The sequence below is a fragment of the Quercus lobata genome, chromosome 4 (genome assembly GCF_001633185.2).
Source record: "Quercus lobata isolate SW786 chromosome 4, ValleyOak3.0 Primary Assembly, whole genome shotgun sequence".
Lineage (NCBI taxonomy): Eukaryota > Viridiplantae > Streptophyta > Magnoliopsida > Fagales > Fagaceae > Quercus > Quercus lobata.
The window spans coordinates 87,916,928-87,934,014 of NC_044907.1; the positions used below are offsets into that span (position 1 = coordinate 87,916,928).

The window sequence follows — 17,087 nt, forward strand, 5'->3', positions numbered from 1 at the left end:
TTCATTCTCCATTAGCTATGGCTGATACACTACTCATTGATCTCTTCAAGCAATTGGGTTCAATCGCTGTTCAGCTTGCTAAGCAAGAGATCAACTTGCTAGTTGGCGTTGATGAAGAAGTCCAAAAGCTTCAAGACAGGCTCGGAATGATCAAGGCAATGCTGGACGATGCAGAGGAAAGACATGCTGTGAAGCAGCGTACTGAGAAGCTTTGGTTAGAGAAGCTCCAAAATCAGTACTATGAGATGGATGACATCTTGGACACATGGAACACTGCAAGGATCAGAGCAGAGATTGAGAAAGAAGAAGGAAAACCAGCTGATACTAACGCTCCTGTTGTTGTCAAGAAGAAGGTATGCTCCTTCGTCCCATCTCCATCATGTTGTTTTAACCTTCCTCTGCGTCATGATGTTGGTCACATGATAAGAAAACTGAATGAAAAGTTAGATATGATTGTCAAAGACAAAGCAACCTATGGGATTGACTTTAATAGGCAACCTGACGTAGTTGAGCGACCAACAACTACGTCCTTTGTGGATGTGTCCAATATAATTGGCCGTGATATCTATTGGGATGTACTACTAAGAAACCTATTAAGTGTGGGAAGTCTAGAAGAAAGAAATTCTTATTGTGTCATCTCTTTAGTGGGTTTGGGTGGTATTGGAAAAACAACTCTTGCCCAACTAGCCTACAATCATCCTGACGTGCAAGACCATTTTCAAAAAAGAATGTGGGTTTGTGTTTCTGATCCTTTCGATCAGTGCAAGGTTGCCAAAGCAATCATTAAGGAGGTTGACCCTGAACATGGACCTCTTGATAATATTGAATTGCAAACTCTCTTGTGTAAAATTCATGATTTGATTAAGGACGAGAAGTTCTTTCTTGTCTTGGATGACGTGTGGATTGAAGACTCCGAAAAATGGGAGCCATTCAAATCTGCTCTAAAAAATGGTGTCCATGGTAGTAGAATTCTAGCAACCACACGTAATCAAATAGTTGCGAATATGATGGAGAGTGCCCTCACTATAAATTTGGAGGTATTGTCTGATGAAGACTGCTGGTTGATTTTCAGTAAAATAGCATTTTCTAATGAGGAGGAACTCAAGTATCTAGAAGATCTTGGTAGAAAATTAGCAATTAAGTGTAATGGCTTACCGCTCGTTGCAAAGACTCTAGGTAGCCTCATGCACAACAAAAGAAATAGAGAGCAATGGAATAAGATTTTAGATAGTCATATGTGGGAATTAGAAGATATTGAAAAAGGCCTTTTGGCACCATTGTTATTAAGTTATTATGAACTACCCTCAACAATGAGACGTTGTTTCTCATATTGTGCTATCTTTTCAAAAGATTATCTCTTTTCCAGAGATAAATTGGTCCTCCATTGGATGGCACAAGGATATGTTGAGTCAAAGGCAAATATGGAGATGGAAGTCATAGCGGAAGAATACTTTGAAAAGTTAGCCATGCGTTCTTTCTTCCAAGATTTCGAGAGACATGAAAATAGTGATGGCAAGATAATAAGTTGCAAAATGCATGATATAGTGCATGACTTTGCCCAATTAATGGCAAAAAATGATTCCTTTGAAATTGATGGTGATAAGAAGTTGGAGAGAGATTGGCAAAGTGCTCATCATTTACATTTAAAAATTTCAAAAGAAATGCAATGCCTCGAATTCATCTATCGTGCAATAAATCTACGCACTCTCTTTCTTCTTTCGCATGAAAGGGATTATGAGTTTGAGATGCTCCTATCGAACTCATTCCATCATTTTAGATGTTTACGAACATTAATTTTGGATTGTCCAATTGAGAAACTTCCAGATGCAGTGGAAAATTTGATACATTTAAGGTGTCTTCATATGTCTGAGAATGTTTATATAAAAGAATTGCCTGAAACCCTGTGTAATCTCTATAATTTACAAACTTTGTATATCGAGAACAGTTATGGTTTAAAGAAATTACCACGGGGGATGAGTAAACTAATTAACTTAAGACATCTTATATTTGATGAAAATAGTCATTTGGTATTTCCAAAAGGGTTGGGAAATTAATTGATCTTAGAACATTATGGGTATTCAACATAGGTGATAAGGATGATAGAGAAGGATGTAAATTTGGAGAATTAAAAAATTTGAATCAGCTTCGAGGGACTCTTAGAATAAATGGGTTGGAAAATGTGGTAGATGTAGGTGAGGTTCAGAATGCACAATTGAAGAAGAAAATACATCTCCGTGGTTTAGTGCTACGGTTTAGCCCTCTAGATTCACTCGAAGATGAAGAGGATATAAGAAGAATAGAGAATGACATATTAGTATTGAATGCCTTAGAGCCACCTCCACACTTGCAAGATTTAGAAATTGGAGGCTACATGGGCAACATTATTTATCCTAATTGGATGATGTCATGTACCACACTGAAAAGGCTTCAACTTCTATGGTGCGTAAAGTTAGAGCATTTGCCTTCTTTGGGGCAGTTGCCATTCCTTGAAGTATTAAAGATATCGTGGCTTCTTAATGTGAAGAAGGTGGGAGATGAATTTCTGGGAATAGAAGATTCCAAAAACAAGAAAGACTACGACATCATATTCCCAAACCTGAAATCTCTCGAATTTTGGGATTTGGACAACTGGGAAGAATGGATTGGGATGGGAGAAACAGGAGAAGAAGAAGAAGAAAAGGATAATGGTATTGTTACAAATCCGATATTAATAAAAATAATGCCACGTCTTCAGTCCTTGAAAATTTGTAGATGTTATGGGCTAAAGTCTCTGCCAGACTACTTGAAGAATTCTGGGATTGAGCTCGAAGAACGTTACCAAAAAGGGTCCAGAGAGTCTTGGCACTTCCCAAACATCGTATTGATTAGAAGTAATGACACGTCTTCATATTGATTCAAACAGTCTTTCAAAGGTAACTCTCCTTCCTTCCTTTCTTCTTCTTCTTTTATTTTATTTTTGCATTGCAAATATATCAATTAAATATAAATATATGTATTGGATTGTGCAAACAGTTGGAAGTTTAGTTTACTCTAACTCTCTTCCACTCAATGCCAACTTCTACACGTGCATTTATTTATTTATTAAATATATCAATTTAATAAATAAGTACATGGGTTTTTATTAAATTTTATATTTCTTGTTAATTTTTTGGTTTAATATTATATGGGTTCATTGTGGGTTTTGTTGATTTTCAATATTTTAAACTAAATCTAACATAACTCGTTACTCATAAGCTTTTCTATTGGACGTGCATGTAGACTGTTGATAATCAACACTATGAATTTGGACCACAAATCAATGACAAAGATGATGTTGGGGCTGGCTCGGCTGAGTGTGTGGTGGATGAACGAGTGGAAGTAGACAATGATAAGGGTCTGGAGATCTGTAAAGCAGACAAATAATAAGAGCAAGGTATTGAAGTGGACAAGATTTTTGAAGACCACAAAGGAGGAGGTAAGTAATAATTATACAGTCGTTCATCAAAAAAGAAAAAATGAAAAATAATAATGATGTATTCGTTAAAACTATAGTAACTGTTTATTGATTGGTTTTATTGAATTTTTGTGTGTGCGTGTGTGATCATGCTTTAGCCACAAGTAAAATTTGTTTGAATGATGATGGTGAGAGAGAAGAAGGATATCAAGCCTCTGTTATAAATCACATACACACTCCCACCAAACATTCTATCTCCTATGCCCACTATTTGCAAATCTAAAATACATTTTCTTCTTTCTAAGTATTCATAAACTGATTTTCTTTTTAAAAAATTTTGATCATGACCCTCTTTGGTCTAATTGGTTATAAGTAAGAATGTTTTGATTTTTGGGCATGTAATTCCACATTAACTAGTAACCAGTAAGTGTTATGCCTATATTTGATTCCTCTTATTCATTTATGTCTTAATATGATATATCAAGATGGATCTTGCAGATTTCATTGATTTTGGGGATTTGGACTAATTTGACATAACTCATTATATGTTGTTCTTTTGGGCATGTAGCTGGTCGATGACAAAAATTGAGGACCTAGTTTTTTGAGTAATCATTGTGAGAGAGGAGGAATTTAAAAGCCTCTTTTGTGGATGTTTGAGGGTGGCTTTGGCCCTCTCTCTTTTGCTTCATTTCTCCACTCTTGCCTCTGAATCAAAACAAATAAACCCTCCCTCCAACCATCTCCCTTGCGACACTCTTCAGGTATTTGATCTAATCCTAATTTGAAGTCCATGTTTTCATCACACCCAGCATATTACTTGATCATGGTGGAAGAGCTTGGCATAAAGACCATAAATATTAATGACAACATCAAGTCCCTAAAATACTGTTGTCAATTTAAACCCATGTTTTAAACTTAATAGTTGTCAATTCAATTTTTTAGCTTTGGAGGCTTTTAGCTATATGATGACATGTGAAATTACAATATCTGTTGGTGTATCTGGTGCACTTTTTGTACTATTGGGAGCCATGGTTTCTAAGCTTTTCACTAATTGGATAATCTATGCAAATGAGGTGACATTTTTTTTTAATAAGTAAATAACGTAACATTTTATTTTTGCTCTTTATGTCTTTGGCTAGTAATAGTGATGACTCGAAGCTGAGGTTTTATTAGATTAACCTAAACTTATATACTCTTAATTTGTGTGAATAGGTCTTTTCTTCTAAATATTTAGTGTGCAACACTTGTAACTCTCATGCTCATTATAGCCAAAAATTTCCCCTTGGATTTCTACCTCATGTGGACAATACAGCTCATATTGAAGAATTCCTGACAGGATTTCCCCTTGGCTTAGATATGTAATCCACAAAAAAATTCCTCCAGGATAAGAAATAAGGCAGAAATCCAGACATAAGTGTTATCAATACCTTTTATAGCATTAATGCTTTAGTACTCTTAATTCATGAGTAATTAACTTGAACTTTCTCAGCATTCAAACACCATAAATATTTAAAACTTAATAGTTGTCAATTCAATTTTTTAATGAAAATGTTGTATAGGTGAAGTGAATGTTGATTCTTTTTGAATTAATCTCTTATTTTTGTGATTCTGTTGGTAAAACTAAGCACATATTACTCAACAGAATGATTATCCCAAATCTATTCAAAAAAACAATTCTATCACTGTTTCTTTGTGCCCAACTGCAATGAACTTATGAGATTGTCTATAACACCTGGCTAGTACACAAATTCTATAACACTTAACACCCTGCTAGTTTATAAAATCTTTAACACTACATGGGAATTATATATTGGTGTTTTTGACTAGAGAAGATTTTGAACTTGAAGGGAAGGTTTTGATGGAGTATGGGAGTGGGATTTGCCCATTACAAGCCAGCCCTGTATTGAGCAGCAAGCAAACTGTTTGAACCTAAACCAAAAAGGTTAAGAAAAGATGTGTTGGCCAAGGATGAATCAGAAAGTCAGAAATCTCTTTGGCTATTAATGGTACTATAAAGTTTGTTCTATGGTATTTAAATCTTTCAGTTGTAACTTCTTCCATAGTTCTCTTTGGCCTTGTATACTTATATTGAACAAATGTCAGGAATCCTTACTTGACCATCATTCGTCAGTCCAGGGTGCTACATGGGGCACAACCATCTGGCAGCTAAGAACCTAGTCAATTAGAATTCTCATTAATGGTCTTACATCTTTCTAACACATTTCTCTTCCATAAATATGTTAGAACTTAAAGTAGCTTCATCTAAATCTTGTGGCTAAATTAAATTCATGCAGGATTTATAGCATTGTATGCTAATTTTGATTAGGACTTGTGCTTGAAGGAGCTAGTGGAGAATTTGGAAATAAGCTACCACAGGATGTGAGTCTATATATCTTAAAAATCAAGGTATGGATGTTAGGGTGTATTCTCTTGCTTTGTTGCTAAATGTGTTGTTTGTCATGCCTAGCAATTGTGAGCAGATCACCTTTGAAAGTTAGTAGAGGAAGAATTTGAAGAGGAGCATTTGTGTAGTAACTAATACAACTTTAAGGCTTGGCTTTGCAGTTGGCAATATGCATACTTGTAAGTACTTCTTTCTAATCTTTTCATGTCTAATCATCAATGACTGGTTATTAGGTTTATCATTATAGGAATAGGTTGAGGTTTCAAATGTAACAGAAAAATTTGTTTGTACAAGTGCATGCTTTTGTTAAATTTCAATTTTCTGATCATTAATCACCTCAGTTAACATTGCAGGTGAAAGAAGTGCTAGAGTGTTAATAATTTCAATCTGCCAATAGTATATGAATGCTTTTGTTCATCATCACTTGGTGATTCTCCAAATAGCTTTGGAGGCTTTTAGCTGTATGATGACGTGTGAAATTACAATATTAGTTGGCGCATCTGGTGCACTTAGTGTACTATTGGGAGCCATGGTTTCCAAGCTTTTCACTAATTGGAAAATCTAAGCAAATAAGGTAACGTTTCCTTTTTGCTATTTATGTCTTTGGCTAGTAATAGTGATAGACTGAAACTCAAAGCTATGGTTTTATTTGATTACCTGAAACTTATATACTCTTAATTTGTGAGAATAGTTCTTGACTCCTAAATATTTTGCGTGCAGCACTTGTAACTCTCGTGCTCATTATAGCCATAAATTTGCCCCTTGGATTTCTACCACATGTGGACAATTCAGCTCATATTGAAGGATTCCTGTCAGGATTTCCAACTGGCTTGGATGTGTAAGCCACAAATAAATTCCTTCAGTATACGCAATAAAGCAGAAATCCAAGCACAAGTGTTATCAATTCCTTTTATAGGATTACAGCTTTAGTCCTCTTAGTTCTTGGGTAATTAACTTTAACTCTCTCTGCATTCTAAACTTCTAGTTTAAGTATCTACCATGGAAATGTGATCCAGCCCTGACTAACCTTTTTCTTTTCTTTAGTTTTATCATCCCCGAAGAAATTGGCAGATATGCATATGGATGCATTGAGCTATTTAATGGTCAGAAACCATATAGCCATATGGTCTACCTTTCTGGAGCATCAATCAACTGAATGATTATGTCAGTCTTTTTGCCTATTCTTCAAGCTTTGCATGTATAACAGAACTATTATTGTATGTATGCTTACTGTGACAAAGGATTTTGGCAATTTACACCTCCCATTGTCGGCTTTTGCTTGCAGTATTTGCTGCCACTTCTTTTATGCTCATGGCCTGGGTCTTTAAACACTAGTATTGAACAACTGCATTGTACAAACACTTAGGATTGAACAACTACATTGTACAAACAATTAGGATTGAACAACTACATTGTACAAACAATTAGGATTGAAATAGTAAAGCAACACATCAAAATATATAAAGGAAAATCCAATTAGGGATTGTACATTTTATTTAAATATTTTATTCCAATCTCATAGTATTTTTCACATGCATCATTTTCATTCCTAAGATCCATTGTATCTCTAAAAAATTTAATGCAACACAAGGAGTGACATTGATCTACCGCAATGTATAGGCACACCTTGAAAATTTCTTAAAACTCTTTCAAATTCCTAAAGTCTATAGTTGCTTCAATTAGGCACACCTTGTACATGTGTTAATGGTCTATTTTTAGATTTCTACAGCCTATTGTTTCCATGCTCTAGAAACCTTAAGATTCCAAAGATTTTCAATTTGATTACTCAATAGGGAATAATACACATTTTATAGCCCATTCAGAATCTACACACTACAGACTTAATTAATGCAGTAATCTTCTAATCATATGTAAGACTTGACATCAGAACAAAACCATTAGTAGATAAAGTTAATTACAAGTGAAACCATTAGTATAGAAAAGGGAACGTATCTTTTGCCACTTTATGAAACAAAGTCTAACAAGATACATTGCAAAATTTAACATAGAACTGTTTGTTTCACATGGAACAATAACTCGCTAGTACTCAAATTCTATAACACTTAATGCCCTACTAGTTTATAAAATTTTTAACACTGCATGGGGATGATATATTGGTGTTTTTGACTAGAGAGGATGTTGAACTTGTAGGGCAGGTTTTGATGGAGTATGGGAGTGGGATTTGTCTGGGTTGGTGATTTGCCTATTACAAGCCAACCTACTATTGAGCAGCAAGCTGACTGTTTGAATCTAGTACAAAGAGTTTGAGAAAGATGTGTTGGCCAAGGATGGAGCAGAAAATCAAAAATCTGATTGGCTATTAATGGTAGTATAAAGTTTGTTCTTTAATATTTAAATCTTTCAGTTGTAACTCTGTCCACTTTTCTCTATGGCCTTGTATACTTATAAGTTATATCTGAAAACCTTAAATTACCATCATTGGTCAATCCAAGGTGCTACATGGGGCATAGCCATCTGGCACCTAAGAACCGCAAGTCAATTAGTATTATCATTAATGGTCTTATATCTTTCCGACACATTTCTCTTCCATTAATGTTTCTTGATCAAATCAGCCAATTTATAAAGAGAAGTTAAATTAGCTTCACCTAAATTTTGTGGCTAATTTAAATTCATGCAGGATTTATAGCATTGTATGCTAATTTTGATGAGGACTTGTGCTTGATTCCAATATGCTAATATGGTAGCAATTGAATGTTAGCCAATTGGGTTGATGGTTGGGAGATGAAGAGTTGAGAGAAGGTGGAAAGACAATGGATAAGAAAACCCTTCACAAATAAGTACGGAAAAAAAAATAAAGGTTAACAATGATAGGATCTAACATGCTGAATTAATGAACAATGTCTTGAAGAGAGTCTCTTGTGACAGCTCTGTGTGGAAATTGTAGAAAGGATATGCCACTTGCCAGAACCTCGTACTCTCCCGCATGAGGTCTCTACTTTTTATATATATATTGATTGATTGATTTAACACAATTAGACAAAACCCAGTTGGCTACTGCCATTAATTTGCTAATTGTCACTTTATTATGGTTTTTTTAGGAAGTTTTAGGAAAATGAAATGTGAATATATCAAACACTCATTTTAGGAATTTCGATTTTAGATTGTAGAATTGATTTGTCATTTGTATGTGTTATCTATTGCTTTGAATATATGTACTTAAAATTTGATATACTAATCAATCAATATCTATATCTATACAATGTTTTCAGACCCGGACCGTTCATTGAACTGTAAAAGGGAGAGGTTTAAGGTTTTTAAGGTCGAACAGAGATTGAACCGGGGTCGAACTGTGATGACATCATAATTAATTTAATAATTATTTAAATATAAATAAATATATTAAATTAGTATAAATAGAAAAATTAAATTAAATGACCCAATTAAATATAGAAATCTATCTTTCAAATATAATTTTTTATATCATAACTTTCATATGACAAATAAGAAATATCATATCCTAAGCATACATAGATATAATATTTCTTTATTTATTTATATGTTGATTAGTTAAACTCGTGATAGTAATATTGTAATAATATAGGAATTAGAAGGACACTTAGTAATTTTACATTAAAATAATTATTTAATAATTATTATATACTTAATTGTATCCGTTGACTCACTATTTTTTCTCTACCATTCAAACTTTGCTACATTATAATTGTGACAAAAAAGTTGTGAAATATTTTGTAACACAATATTTTTTCATTTAAAAAAAAATTGTAAATATTAACTAAAAGTACTTATAATATTTTATTTGTTACTTATCAATCCATCAATAGTCACATCACGGGCTCAAAGCGCAAATCTAATTACTGAAACATTTTACCAATTTCAAAAATCAAAAGTTTTCTTCTTTCCCAATGCCAAGTCATGTGTAGGGGCTCTAGATTCTTTCCCAATGCCAAGTCACGTGAACCAATGCCAAGTCACATGAAGGGGCTTTGGAAACATAAAAAAGAATTCAAAACAAACCCAAACAGAGAGAAGGTGAGAAACCACAACAATGGAGACGGAAAGAAGAAAGAGAAGAAGGAGAAAAAGAAGAAAGAAGAAGAAATAGAAGCAGGAGACGAAGATGAAAGCTGTGACTAGCGATTTGTGCTGGGTTGCTAACTTGCTGTTTCAACTTCGCAAAACCTCTACTTTGTCATCTTCTTCTTCTCATTTTTTTTTTTTTTCCTCACAAATCTTCGGTTCCAAATCTGAAAAAAGTCCGATGCATGTCGGCCAAGCGGTCTGATCACAGTTCCAGAATTTAAAGCTTGTTTTTCTGTGTGTTATTTTTTATTTTTTATTTTTTTGGTTTAGATTCAAAGGGAAGTAGTGAACCATGAGAAGCAGTCTAATCACAGTTCTCAGAGCCATGAGGTCCGACCACGGTTTGCACAGGTCCTTGCTTTTTTCCCATAAAGTGGTTCTTGAGGCTAAAAGAACCGCAAAAATGAGCGGTTCAAGGTTTTCCCTGTTGGACTGTACGGTCCGGTCCGGGTTTCAAAACTGTGTATCTATACAAAAGCTATCTTTTGGTACTTTCAAAATTTGAATTCTTCACTTACTATTGTTTGAGTTAAGATTGTGAGATTTTTCTTTTCTTTTTTTTTTTTGCTATTTTCTTTTATAGATTTTGTTATTGTGTATATTGATTTACAAAGGACGCTAGAAATCTAGAACTGAGAAGTCGATAATTGTTTATTATAGTATAAAAGTCTCATTGTCAATGTCTTTTTTAAAAGGTTTTTTGATCTTAACATGTGGCTTGAGTAGACTGGACTTTTCAAAATGAATCAAAGCCAAACCTACTGTAAATCTTAAATTTGGATTACAAGGATCAAGTAATTTTATCATCTTGTGGAGGTGATTTAGACAATTGCAATTGAATTTGTAGAGGAAAATTGACTCCACTATTCAATCCTCATTGTTTAGATTCCAAGCTTCTTCCTAGAGTACGAATCTCTTGATATTTCAAGAAAGAAATACATACTGACTTTTTTCCTATGATAAATTGAGTTTTAGTTTAATGGTGATTGTCAATACCTCGCAGTGACATAGGTGACTGGGATGAGTCGATTTTAACCTATTATTCACCAAAGGTAAGTGAAGATACCACCAATAATCCTTGAATTTTTTCTAAGGTGTGATTGGTCACCTGACTTTATTTGATTTTATTACCAATCTTAGGCTAAGAAAAATGGTCGTTTTTCCTAATCTAATGTGGATGGTAAAAAATCTTGATTCTTGAGTTTGGAAGTTTGGCTATGTGCGGGGAAGGTGTTAGGTTCCCTACAATGCCTGTCTGAAGACAATCCTTTGTTTTGGTAAAATCTTAATTTTTCAGACATTTACAGTTAAAAACAAGCTATTGGCATTAGCTTTCAGGGCTTCAAAAGAATTGGGCTTTGAGGTTTAATTTTGGAAGGGGTGTGGTCGCTTATCAATGCTTTGCTAGCACATTTAGAATTGTTGCCAAATTTCCACGACAAAAATCTGGCAACATCTTGCCTTATTTTCATGGTGAAAATGATGCAGCATTTCGCCTTAGTGCGTTATAGCATACAAAACACTATCCTTATCAAGCTTTCACGGTGAGAATACAGCAAAAAAGGTGCCCCATTTTCATGGCGAAAATTAGGCAGAGTTTCGCATTTGGTGCATAATGGCGCATCGGCAAAGTTTCATGCCTGTCTATGGTGTGCGTCAGCATGTTCGTGCTAAGGCGAGCCGAAGCTCACCAATTGCAAGTTAAATTAAATTCAACTTATTTTCTTTAATTTATTGAGAGAAAAAAATAATTCTTTAGACTAATTTTCTTTAATTTATTGTTCTCACACTAATTTCCAAGATAAAGTTTCTTCTCTTCAATTAGTTTTATCTTGACCACTTTCCTTAAAGAAAAGAGACTAATATTTTATTGACTTGTATATTCCCAAAATATGCATGGAAGATAACATAATTTAATATGTCTTAATTTCTCGGTGATAAAAAGTCAAGTGGCGCAACTTATGTAGTTAAGTGACGCAATGAGGCGCGGTCAACAAAATGTTAAACGTTTTAACTATTTGTTATTATATATATATATATATATACACACACACATGCATTTTAATATGTCTTAATTTCTCGATAATACATATGAATTTTAAAATTAATGGCCCTTTTGTTGTCATATGTGGTTGTGTTGCCTTTCCCTAATGATAAAAGGTTCAAAAAATAAAAAAGGATTAGTCTATAATGTGGCATAATAATAGAATTTATCTTTAGGTTTGATGCAGATACTATCTTATTTGATAGTATCTCATAATAATATGAAAAATAAAATAAAAATAAAAGTACGAAAATATTGTGCTCCCCATGCTACAATCAAAGGTATGTTCTCCCAATGCTTGCAATAAAATGGTTAGGTATAAGAAAAAAATATTGATACATGCGTCACAATTTTTTGAGTGATCTAATAGGTGACAATTATATAAGTGAAAAATATATAAGTATTCTTGGAGCAGTGTTTTGGGCTCTCACATAGGGAGTATGCCCAATAGTTAGTAAGACCCACATGTGGGGTCCAAATTGTAAGACCACCACGCACACTCTTGTGAAGTGATAATCACGCCAAATGTGTGTGGTGGTGTCCGTTAAACCTTTTAATAGGTTGACAATTTGGACGTTTGACATTGTGGACACAAGGGGTCTCGGAGTAGCCACCTAGTTATATGGTCTAGGAACCATGAATATAGCAACCTTTCAAGGAAGGACCTTTGATCTTATTACTAGAGTACTGGTTCAGAGTTTAGGTATGCTCTTGGGAAGGTGTTAGGCAACTAAGATCACCCAACCCTAAGGTTGGCCTCCCATCGTTGTGTCTCATGTCTTAACCCTATTAAAAACTAATTCAACACTTGTATCCTAACTCACACACACACTAGCATGCATCTAACATACAACATGACATCTTTATCCCAAAACAACACTTATCATCCTAAAGCAAGAGAGAGCCACACCACACACATATACAAACCCTAGCATGCTATCATCATACATATCATCCACCTAACATTCATCATATCATATATCTCATCCAAGGCAGCAACATGTAATCGTCAAAGGATCACATTGGGAACATGAAAATCATTAAGAACACGTTGTTTGACCAAACACATTCATGCTCATCATCAAACCATGTTTATCAAACAATATGCATTGTACATTTAAATGCATAACTTACCTTTACTTACCTCATTGCATCATAGCACCTATGGCATTCTTGAATGGACATGTGAATGAATGGCATGGCACTAAAAAGGATAAACCCTAATCTGGCATACAATGACAAACAAACATGTGAACAACAGAAAAAGAAACTCAAAAGCATATAAGAAGGTTAAAACAGAGGCATATTAGGTAAAATAAGCAAAGCCAAAGAAACAGGGAAATCAAAGTTTAGGGCTTCTAGGCATGAGTATGTGTGTGCATACATCGGCTTGCGTACGCAAGCTAGTTGTATGCATACGCATCCTTTGAGCTTGCGTGTGCATACAAAAGTATGTGTACGCAGACATGCCTAAATCCTAACCTAGAAAACGAACAAGCAGAAAAACAGAGCAAGACTTAAAAGCTTAAATCTAACAGCCTAACATGCTTAAAAAAAATAAAGAAGGCATAAAACTAACCTAAAAAAACATATATAAATATAAACTAAGCAAAGAAACAAATTAAAAAAAAAAAAAAAAAAAAAAAGTTAGAAAAGAAAAAGAAAGAGTTGAAGCTTAATACCTTAAAAAGGAGTTCCCAAGCTTTGATTTTGACCGTTCCCTTTAATCAAATCTATCACGGTCAATAAACATGTGATTAGTAATCTTAAACTCAAAGGATTAGGGCCAGAAAAGGTCCCAATCAAATAAAATTGACTTAAGGGTGTTTTGTAAAAAAATCCCTTTTGATTTACTATTTTCTAGTGAATCTTAGGTTTTTTCCGTAGGATTTCTGTGTATTTTGAAAATGTACCATGTAAGGCTTTTTGTAATGGAAAAAATGGGGTTTGGAACAACTTTTAGACGATGTGGGATTCATTCCAAACCTCAGCCATTATTGTAGAAAATTTGCATTTTTAATATTTCTGAAACCCTAGTTGCATATGCAGGAATGTGCCTACGTACACATGCTTTGGCCCTCGTACGCAGGCCGCTGCCCATGTACATGCACTGAGGGCCACTTTGGTTATTTTATTTCCAAAAATAGATTTTTGCTTATTTAAAAGGTTGTATTTTCCATTTTTACACTCCTTAAGTCAATTTCATATTTGATTGGGCTCTAAACTGGCCTTAGGTCTTAGATTTTGAGCATCATTGGGGAACAGGGACCTAAGTCGTAAAGGGTACAAAATGAGGTGTCTACACACATTATTTCAATTTTCAAAGATTTTTGAATGGAAAAATTTTCAGATTTTATGTTTGAGATAGTTCACAATTCTTCTATAAAATTTGAAACCAAACAATTTTCCCCTATATATTTTCAAAATGAGCAAATAGCTCCATTACCGAGTACATACCACCATTACATTGATCTTAGTTAAACCTAATGTAATCTTTTTATTCTTAAAATATTCTATTTTGTTATGTCTAAAATACCCCCACTAATTATAAAAATACTAGGAAACTTTTTATTTTTTTTGAGATAATTTAAACTTATGACGTCCACTCTTGATGATTACTCTTTATCATTAATTAGATCAAGGTACCAAAAGGTATTTTGGTGTAGGCAGGGATCTAGCACCAGATCTCTTATTCAGTGACAAAAAACTTTATTAGTTAAGCTAACTGAAACCTACAAAACTAGGAAATTCAAACACTTACACTTTATATTAACTTCAAAACCATCCAATCCTATTAGAGAACCCAAAATTAGACAAAACCCAAATGGCTACTGCCATTAATTTGCTAATTGACACTTTATTATGGTTTTTTATGAAGTTTGAGGAAAATGAAATGTGAATATATCAAACACTCATTTTAGGAATTTTGATTTTGGATTGTAGAATTGATTTGTTGTTTATATGTGTTATTTGTTGCTTTGAATATATGTCCTTAAATTTTGCTATACTAATCAATCAATATCCATATTTGTTAGGTTCTAAAGATTTAGGATTAAATGTTTGGAATTTCAACTTGTATGTGTTGGCAAATCGAGAACAAAAACATATCTAGGATAGGTGTTAGACATTGCTTAAAGTTGTACAGGTCAAGACTCAAGAATGTACAGGCCACTAGAAAAATGATTATTTTTCTGTGAAGCTTGACCAATCGAATGGTGAAGCTCAATTGATTCAAAATGGTAGAAAAAGAATTTCTGCAGAATTTTAAATAGGCCCAAGCTCGTAAAAATGTTTAGGGTTTCAGTCCTACACTCCTATATATAAAAGGAAAACCCTAACTACGGTTTGAAGGCTCTTGGAAGACTTGTGAGTTATATTCATGTGAGATTTGAGAGGTTCTGTACCTTCTAACTCTAAAAGCATCTACCAGAACAAGATCTACAATCAAATGCTGGTGGAATTTAGTTGCTGAAAAGATCAACAAGCCGTGATCTTAAAACTTTTAGTGGGATTTCAAAGTCACAAGCGTGGGTACTTGTGTGGTGCAAATCCATGAGAGAAGGACTCTATGGATTCAGATCTTGTACGTGGTCGTGTCAGTAAATTACTACTGGAGGTAGCAATAGATTTAGGGTTAAATTTGATTGCCAAATCTTCGATTCTCTACAGTGGATGTGTTTTACTTGGAGGATAGCTTGGTAAAATTCTCTCCAAGTTTTTACCTTGCAACTGTTGGTTTCATTAATTTTCTTAGGTCCTCATATCGTTATGTTCTTTATTTTCCACTGCTACGCATGATATGATCTGTCCTTATTTAAACTAGATCCCATAACTAACCTAAGTAATCACTTGGCTAATATATTAGGTTAAACAATCCACTTTAAGGGGTCCTCATATCGTTGTGTTCTTTATTTAACCTTGAAACTGTTGGTTTCATTTGTTTTACTACAGCAGCTCGATTTATCGAGAATTACAATTTTAGAATTCTCAGATCTAAAATCAGGCCCATGCTTTTGTATTTGTTTAGGGTTTCTTTTCTTACAACCCTGAACATATATAAGGCTTATTTTAAGAGCCGTTACACACGGATATAGAGACCAAGAGACTTATTTTCTTTGTAAGAAGTTACTAAATTTGAATGCCAAAGGGTATTGTAACCAAGTGCTTCCAGATCTTCATCATTGATGAAGTGAAGAACTTTGTAACCAACTACATCTGTTCAAGTTGTTGGAGTTAGTCACGTACTGGGATCCATGCAAAGAGTTAGTCACAAATTGGAGGTTTGTGCATCAAGGGAAAGAACGCTACTACAAGATCAAGTCCAATTAGGTATTGGAGTGAAGGTTCAACTATAGGTTGGTATTTTGGGATAGGCTAGGGTAGTTGGTAAGATTCTTTATACTTGTAACCGCTTGATTGTTGATTAGTGGATTCTTAGGAATGGTGACCTTAAAATCACCTAGTGGGGTTTTGCCTTGCGAGGTTTTCCCCATTTGTCAACAAATCACCGTGTCAAATTTATTTTTCACTACATTTAGTATTTTTGGTGATTTTGAGAACAATCTTCTTGTTGATGGTACTAACTATGCATACTAGAAAGTATGCACGTGAGCCTTTTCACTATCTTTAGATGAGAAAGTATGGCTTGCAGTTGAAGTAAGTTGGAAGAAACTTGAAAAGCCTCTAGTAACGTAGGATGATACAAAGATCAAAGCTGCAAATTTTAACAGTAGAGCACTGAATGCTCTGTTCAGTGCTGTGACCAATGAAGAATTCAAGAAGTTCTCTTCCACTGACAATGCCAAGGAAGCTTGGACTATTCTTCAAAATACCTATGAGGGTACAAAAGCTGTTAAAAACTCCAAGCTCCAAAGGCTCACTACCAGTTTTGAGGAAGTAAGGATGGATGAGGACGAGTCATTTGATGAATTCCATGCCAAGCTCAAGGACATAGTGAATTTAGCCTTTAATCTTGGAGAACAGATTCCGAAGCCCAAGATTGTCAGGAAGATCCTCAGATCTTTTCTGGAGAGATTCCATGCCAAGATCACTACCATCAAAGAATAAAAGGATCTTGATTCAATTCCCTTGATAGAGCTAATTGGAAACTTGCAAACCTAGGAACCAGGGTGAGCAAGGGTTGG

General features: G+C 34.3%; 1 long non-coding RNA gene across 3 annotated transcripts; it reads left to right on the top strand.

The window, feature by feature from the left end:
- Nucleotides 1-1,242: 1,242 nt before the first annotated feature.
- LOC115983900 lies at nucleotides 1,243-8,448 on the top strand. 3 transcript variants are annotated; one of them, XR_004090297.1, is made up of 10 exons: nucleotides 1,243-2,912; nucleotides 3,259-3,454; nucleotides 4,002-4,194; nucleotides 5,281-5,439; nucleotides 5,537-5,633; nucleotides 5,728-5,812; nucleotides 5,901-6,016; nucleotides 6,179-6,411; nucleotides 6,558-7,001; nucleotides 7,989-8,448. It is a non-coding gene; the product is annotated as an uncharacterized LOC115983900 (long non-coding RNA). The 3 variants fall into 3 exon arrangements; XR_004090296.1 differs by having other exon boundaries at nucleotides 5,728-6,016; nucleotides 7,994-8,448; XR_004090295.1 differs by having other exon boundaries at nucleotides 5,728-6,016; nucleotides 6,191-6,411.
- Nucleotides 8,449-17,087: the final 8,639 nt, after the last annotated feature.